A 7,197-nucleotide genomic window follows, 5' to 3' on the forward strand; every position below is an offset into this window, starting at 1 on the left:
CTCAATTTCATTTTCCCAAAATTGAAATGCTTTACAAAATAAGCATAAATGTATTTCAAAATCCAACTGCTTTGGCCCTAAATCTAGCTTTTCTTGGCAGAGTGCACTTGTTTTTAATCTGAATGCTAATATTTTGCAATGTGGCATCAGATATAAAATACCAATTTACATTGTGCCAGAGATCTATAGTATTTCAGTACTAGACAATCAATAAATGATTAGTGGTTTTTGTTTCAAGGGAACACTATTTAAACTATAACATAATGCTGCAAATTATTCTGTAGATGATACGTATGAAATTGTCTAGAGCAGAACAACCGAATGCATTACAACTGTCTCAAAGAGAGGGGAAGCAGGGTAGAAAAAAAGAGTTGTGTGATTTTAGATTAATCTGTTAAATACATGTAAGATACATATATGCAAACACTGTACTGAAGGAGGACAAATCACACAAAATTCTGAAATAAGGTTAAGATCTTTATAAATACTTAGGAAAACATTGAAATTTTGAGGCATTTGCAGACTTGGAGCTTCTCCAACTTTTATTCCTGCCAGCATACCTTGCTGTAAGTAGGGAAACAATTTAACTTGTTTCGCTATTATGTGAAATACATTATTTATAGTTAGTCTATTTCTTATATGTAGATATCAGCAGAATTCCTGACTGGACATTCTTTTGTAGGACTGTAAAACAAGCTGTAGCATTAATGCTGGGATGTTGGCTGCTTTTCTTTAATATATTGGATTGCATTTGATATATCAGAAATAAGTAACCTAATACTCACACGCATCAGGCTAATAAGCCCTATGAAGTCAAAACTTTTGCTACAAACTGTGAGAGCTAGGAGAAATTGTCCTACTTATATCAGGGAAAAGTACAACTTCTAACCAGGCTTTTAGCTTCCTTACCAGCTGAGAAAATGTAATGAGAAAGCTGAAGTTTTCTTCTATTTAAGCAAAATGGTTTTCCACACACTAACAGAGTATTTGCATGTGTTTGAATAGCCGGTTAAAAAGATAATTTTGAAAAACATATTTAAGATCATTTTATACAAGGAAACCCTTTTCAGAGAGTTTACTGCCAATTTTTAAGGAGATAAAAATTTTAACAGTGAAATATATATATATATTTGACAGTTTTTCAGCCAACAGCTTTTCTCCAAGTCCTTTAGGTTTTTGAATCTGATGGAAAGACTTGTCTTTTCACAATGACCTAGCTGAACTACCGCATAAGGGAACTGATACACTACTACTTGGAGAAAGCTTTTTAAAAAAAATAATTTACACATTTTTCCTTTTTTCACCAGTGTAAGCATGATATCCTCAGTTACATTCTTTAACAAGATAATCAGCTGGGTACTTCCCCACTAACTGGGGAGGTGCATTTCCTGCTAATATAGATTTCCACCCTATGTCCCCCAGAACCAGTCTAGCCTGAATAGATTAATTATTCCAAGCCAAAGTCTTCATTTTCTATTAATCCAACTCTAGTGCATTTCTTATTATTATTTACCCCAATAGATCTTTCAAGTTGGTACAGAGTCCCCATGAGATGTTTCATGGATCTGCCACTGAGACCACAACAATCTTTTAGGTCAAGAAAGGAGCCTCCTTTATGCTGTTCCCAACCCCTCCCTTGCCTTCCCAAAAACACAAGATCCCACTCACCCGTTCACAAAATGAGGTGGGAAGGGAGGATGTGGCTGAGAGAAAGATGAAGATAATACTACAAGGGTTACATGGTTCTTCTGTGTCCACTCATGCAGTGAAGGAAAGGTGTCAGCTGAAGTCTGTAACAGAGAGAAAACACACAATGTTGTTATTTCACAGTAGTGTATTCTCTTCCCTTTCAAATACCGTATATATTGGGAATAGCCAACTGGGGTTTTTAAAGAGAAAAGGGCCAAAGGGCTGTATTAAATAGCGGTGTTACAGCATGGGAACATGAGATTAGCACAACCTGCATCTTTCCTTGACATCTGCAACCATAATTATTTAAGAAAGATACTGAAGAGCTGGGGGAAGACATAGTGACTATGAAGCATTTAAATATTTAATGCTGCTACTGGAGCCAAAGACCAAATTCCTCCAGAACAAGGTGCTAGTTTTCTGCAAGTTCTACGGACAGCAGTTGTGCAGGCTTGAGGAATAGGTGATTACATGTGGATACTAATTTTAATACCAAAATATACCTATTTTCCTATTTCAAGTATTATACTTGAATTTTTCCATTTCTGTAGTCTTTTCATTTTGCTATGTAGGGATTGATTTACAGTATACTTTATAATATAGTTACTATGATAGTGCTAGCTTACTGTATGTGTTTTATATGAATCTTTACAGAGCAGAAGCTTGTTTATTTCATGGCCATTTACTGTGAATTTTTATTTTAATACTGGGATTTAGTTTAAAAAAAAAAATTAATGATCTTGTAAGCCCAAGTAGCTGACCAAGGATTACTGAGCACAGAAAGAATATTATCAGTTCAGTGCAGGATCACAACTGAACAGGAAAAATCTCTGCAAGTTTTAAAGGCTGTCTAACACTATAACCATGAATCCACAAGCAAACTCATCTTGCTGTATTCCATCTGTAGAATATGTACAGGGAAACAGTTTTTGAAGTGGTTCTCTCATAAAAAACCCTTGCCAGTTTTAGTAGTGCGAGGAGTTAGCTTACCTTTCTTTGGATTCCTATTTCTTATTGTGATATATACAAGTATTCAGCAAGCTGGTTTAATTCAATTGTATAGTGAAACCTCAGTAATATCTGGAGCCCTACTTAGCTCTCTGCCTAGTATTATTGTATTTCATGTTTAGTTTGGTGATCATATGTTTAAACATCTGATCTACTTGAGTCTGAAAAGCAGTAGAAAAATATCTGGATTGGTGATAGGGCAGGGGCCTGTCTAGCTCCCTCTCCCACCATGTAGGAATAGGTGGTATCTTCTTGATAGCTGGGGTCTTCTTCCCTTCAGCACATCACAGACATGGAGGATCAGAGACAAGATAGAGTGCACCCCTTGCGAGGCGTCTTGTAATACAATTGAAATTCCAGTTATTGATGGAAAGATCAAATCCCAAATCAGGGGAAATTTAAATAGCAAGAGAGTAACTTTTAACATTAATTTCAGCTCCTATACCCAATGTGTTCTATATTTATTGACACAATTCTCAGAGCTGCCCCAAGCAACAGCACCAACCACCGGGGCATAAAAGTTGAGAAACACAGTACTCCTTGGGGAAACTTTAGCTAGAAATTGAAAGGGTATAATAGAATAGAGAGGTGGCACTTTTCTCCCCGAGTTGGTTTTCATTGAGTTCTCTATTTGCTACTTGGACCATAAAAGTAGGTATTGGGTAAAGCAATTGCTTAGTTCTGTATCTTTTACTCATTCTTTATTTTTTAATCTGTTAGGATATGTGTGTATATATAACATGTAATATATAATTCATTTCCATTCATAATTACATGCAGTATATGTTAGCATATGCTTAATTTTTCCCTATATCTCTCAGATAACAACTCAAAGTCATTGTGCATATGGAAAATCAAGGACATGAAACAAAAACATAATCAAAGCTAAAAAAACCCCATACAAGACAGATAAAACACCAATACTGCAAAATGGAGTAGAGTGTAAAAGCAATCAAGCAAAATAAAGGTGGAAAATAAAAAGAATGTTGTAACAGCAGTTGAGATAAATTATGACATTTTTAAGTACAAAGAAACCAGAGGTTATTACAGGAAACAGTATGACTTCTAACGGCATGGGTATTCTGGTGACAGAAGACGTAAACATACAGTAGACACTGCTTCTAGAAAATGACATGAATCATTCTGTGAAGAAAGAATAAAATCTGCAGGAAATCAGGAGCACTGCAAAAATTGAACATCTGAAGACTGACAAAAATGACAACATCAGAAGGCTTCTACAGAAAAATACTTCACAATCTTGGAATGATTTAATTTTAAGTGGCAAGACACAGAAGAAACATTAAGAAATATCTTTGAAAGCAAGAAGACAGGTGACAATTTCTGGCTGATAATATCATCTCTCAATTACCACATGCTGCCATAAATTACTTCTATTTCTTAATAAAGGTTTGTTTCAATATAAATAAAGCAAACCCACTAATACAGTAGTTTATATATGCAAAACGCTGTACAATCCACAGTCAAGATAAATTAATATTGGACTAACCAAAACAACATGCAAGTTGACTCAGACCAATCACTGAGTCACTAAAAGAAACTAAAAATTCAAGAACTGATAGTTCATTTCTTCCAGTTGGTGAATTTTAGCCCTCTCCATATGGTACCATCATCTTGCAACAAAGAAAATGTAATATCTTGGTATAAAGCATTGGAAGCAATTGCGATCCACAGTTGCAATCTCCAAGTTAATATCCTATGCTGTAAAACTGATGAGCATTTTGGACTGGTATTCATAATGAGCAACTTAAACTGGCAGGAAATGTGGACAGGCTTGACTGCATGCCCCAAAGCCTGAAAGTAGACCTATAGCTTACCTATGCTGAGATCTTCCATGTTGCTGGAACAGAGGGGAAGCTAAACAGAAAAATAAGGGCATTTTTACATAGCTTTCACTTTTACACTGCATTCTTATGCTCCAGCTGGTTTCTCTTATGACCTACATCCTTAATGACAACTGACAGCTCAGAATTTTATGATCTTTATTCTCTTTTTTATAACGGATTTCTTGAGAAAAAAGTGTTGTTTTGGGACAATCTGACTTGCCAAAGTATGGCAGACCCAATGTCTGAATGAAGAATTCCCAACATGTGATTCACGTAATGTTATTACCAGTCAAGAGAATAAATACTTTTCATACTTTCAGGCAAGACAGCAATTAAAGATTGCCTTCTGTGTTTAGAAAAAGAAGGATACCTTCTTTTGTGACCATCATTTATTCTGTTGCCTTAAAAACCTAACTCAGTGTCTATCTCACTATTTGAATCCCGTGATTTCTGAATCCCATATCAAGAAACCTCTCCTACATTCTTGCAGCTCCTTTGTAACCTATCTTACAGGCAAAAATAAATTTGCTTCATCATTGTCATCTTTCTTGGGATTTAGACATTAGCTATTCACATGTCACTAATAGAATTTGGTTTTTCATTGTTACATCTAGATATTTCCTGAACCAGCTTTCATCCTGCCTCTACATATGATTTCATTCAGAGTTACAGAAAATACGCAGCTCCTTGCAGACCTAGTGCCTAAAATACGGCACAAATGCACCCCTTTTTATTGTTTCCATTTTTTGATGTTACTTTACTGGAGACACCTAGAGCCATAGCAAATCAATTTCACCCTCTCTGATTCAGGCCCTTACTTTGGCTCTACTATGCTCATAATCAGTTTGCTGCCATTAATTACACAAAGCTATGACTAGAAACTGATACATTTTGAGGTGCTTGAATATTTATAAAGCTCTAGAGCAAAAATTACACATGGTATTTGCCTTACGTATAGGCAATGGAACTATGCGCAGAGAACAGTCTGAGCTCACTAGTCATCTGAAAAGTAATACATTTTGTTTGTTTGTATTTTCAAAAAAAACCTATTGCATTATGTTAAATACCCTGAGGGCTTAGCATAAAACGTGACTGGAATGAATATAAAGAAAAAAAAAAACTTTCTGTCTCATTAGATGATCTGAGTTTCAAAATCTGTTCTAAAAGTGTTGTAAAGTGTGTAGTGTTGTAGATTAATGCACTGAATACATTTCCACAGTGCTTGATGTGTTTCATAAAAGGTCCATTTCAGAAGTGTGCTGTATTATAGGTGAACAGTCGCAGTAAATAATCTTGTTACAGAAACCTAAGCAATTTTTACAAGGCGTATTTCTGGCTGACTGAACAATTTATTCTCCAGATGTCACATTGTATTTTTCCAATATAAAATGAAACAGCTTTTTTTTTCTTCTTTTTTAAGGCAGACTTTTTTTGTTTGGTGAGACTGGATCAAAGGTACTTACTTAAAGAGAAAAATCTATTATTAAAACCTATTGTGGTATAAAATTTACACTATATGTGATTACTATATGTAATTTATCATTTAATTTGATTTAGAGAAATAAAAGACTGCACCAAAGTGTGAACATTGCTGAGGATAGCTGTGTGCATTTTAAAAATAGGAATCATTAGCTCTCAAACTGATCATCCATGCTGATCTTAAAGGTTGCAAGCATCTTAACTAGCTCTATGTAGAGTTAATACTGTGTCACTTCAGATGTTACCCACTAAAAAATCCATATGCCATATTATAGGCCCTGGAAGATTACAAGATTACATGATAATGTGATATGATAAGAACGGCCTCTCTAGAAGGCAAGGGCAATTAGAAACATTTTCACTAGGCAGACATCATCAGTAGAGATAAACAGGGTAATTTTCCAGCATATATTTTCTTGGCTTCAGAAAGAAAATACTTCCTTAGGAAGCTCTCACCCAGAAAAATTCAAAGACTATCAGCAATCCAGTCTATTGATTAAAAAAAATGGAAAAGTAATCCTCTGCACTAGTGAGTATCACACACTTCTATTTTCTTGCCCTGATTTCTTGATTACACACATGGAAAATTAGTGTCAAAAGATAAATTGCCAGATTTTTAAAAATATTCCCTTTTCTCTTCATTGTCTTTTAATCATATGTTTCTGTTTCTCTTTCTATCCACAAAGCTGTGTATTCATATAGACCCATACAAGAGTGCCAAACAGTTGAATCCTAGAAGCATTTGTCTATTAATGTCTGCTTAGAGAAAACTGTGTCAGAACCAATAGACATCGGCTCTAAAGGGTGATGGAATTCCAAAAGTTTCTTCTTTAAATGAAGTTGGATTTTACAGGAAATAGACTCAAGATAAAAAAATCTTTCTTTGATTCAATCCTGGTTTTGGTTTTCCTATGTCAGTGCCTTTTGATGAACAGCACAGACATAACTGGGTTCTACTACATCCAGGGTCACACTGGAAAATATTATCTGACTTGTCTCAAATGTTTGTCTGCCCTTCCCACCCCATCCAACCTTTGGTGAAGATAACCTTATTCAAAGCCTGCCAGTAGACAACCACCCTAAAAAGCCAAGAAATGCCCAAATGCATGTATAATACTACATAGGCAGGCCACTGCTTAAGTTGATCTCCCTTTGAAAAAAACGGTTTGCATTGGTC

The sequence above is a fragment of the Strix aluco genome, chromosome 14 (assembly GCF_031877795.1).
Source record: "Strix aluco isolate bStrAlu1 chromosome 14, bStrAlu1.hap1, whole genome shotgun sequence".
NCBI classification, from domain to species: Eukaryota; Metazoa; Chordata; class Aves; order Strigiformes; family Strigidae; genus Strix; species Strix aluco.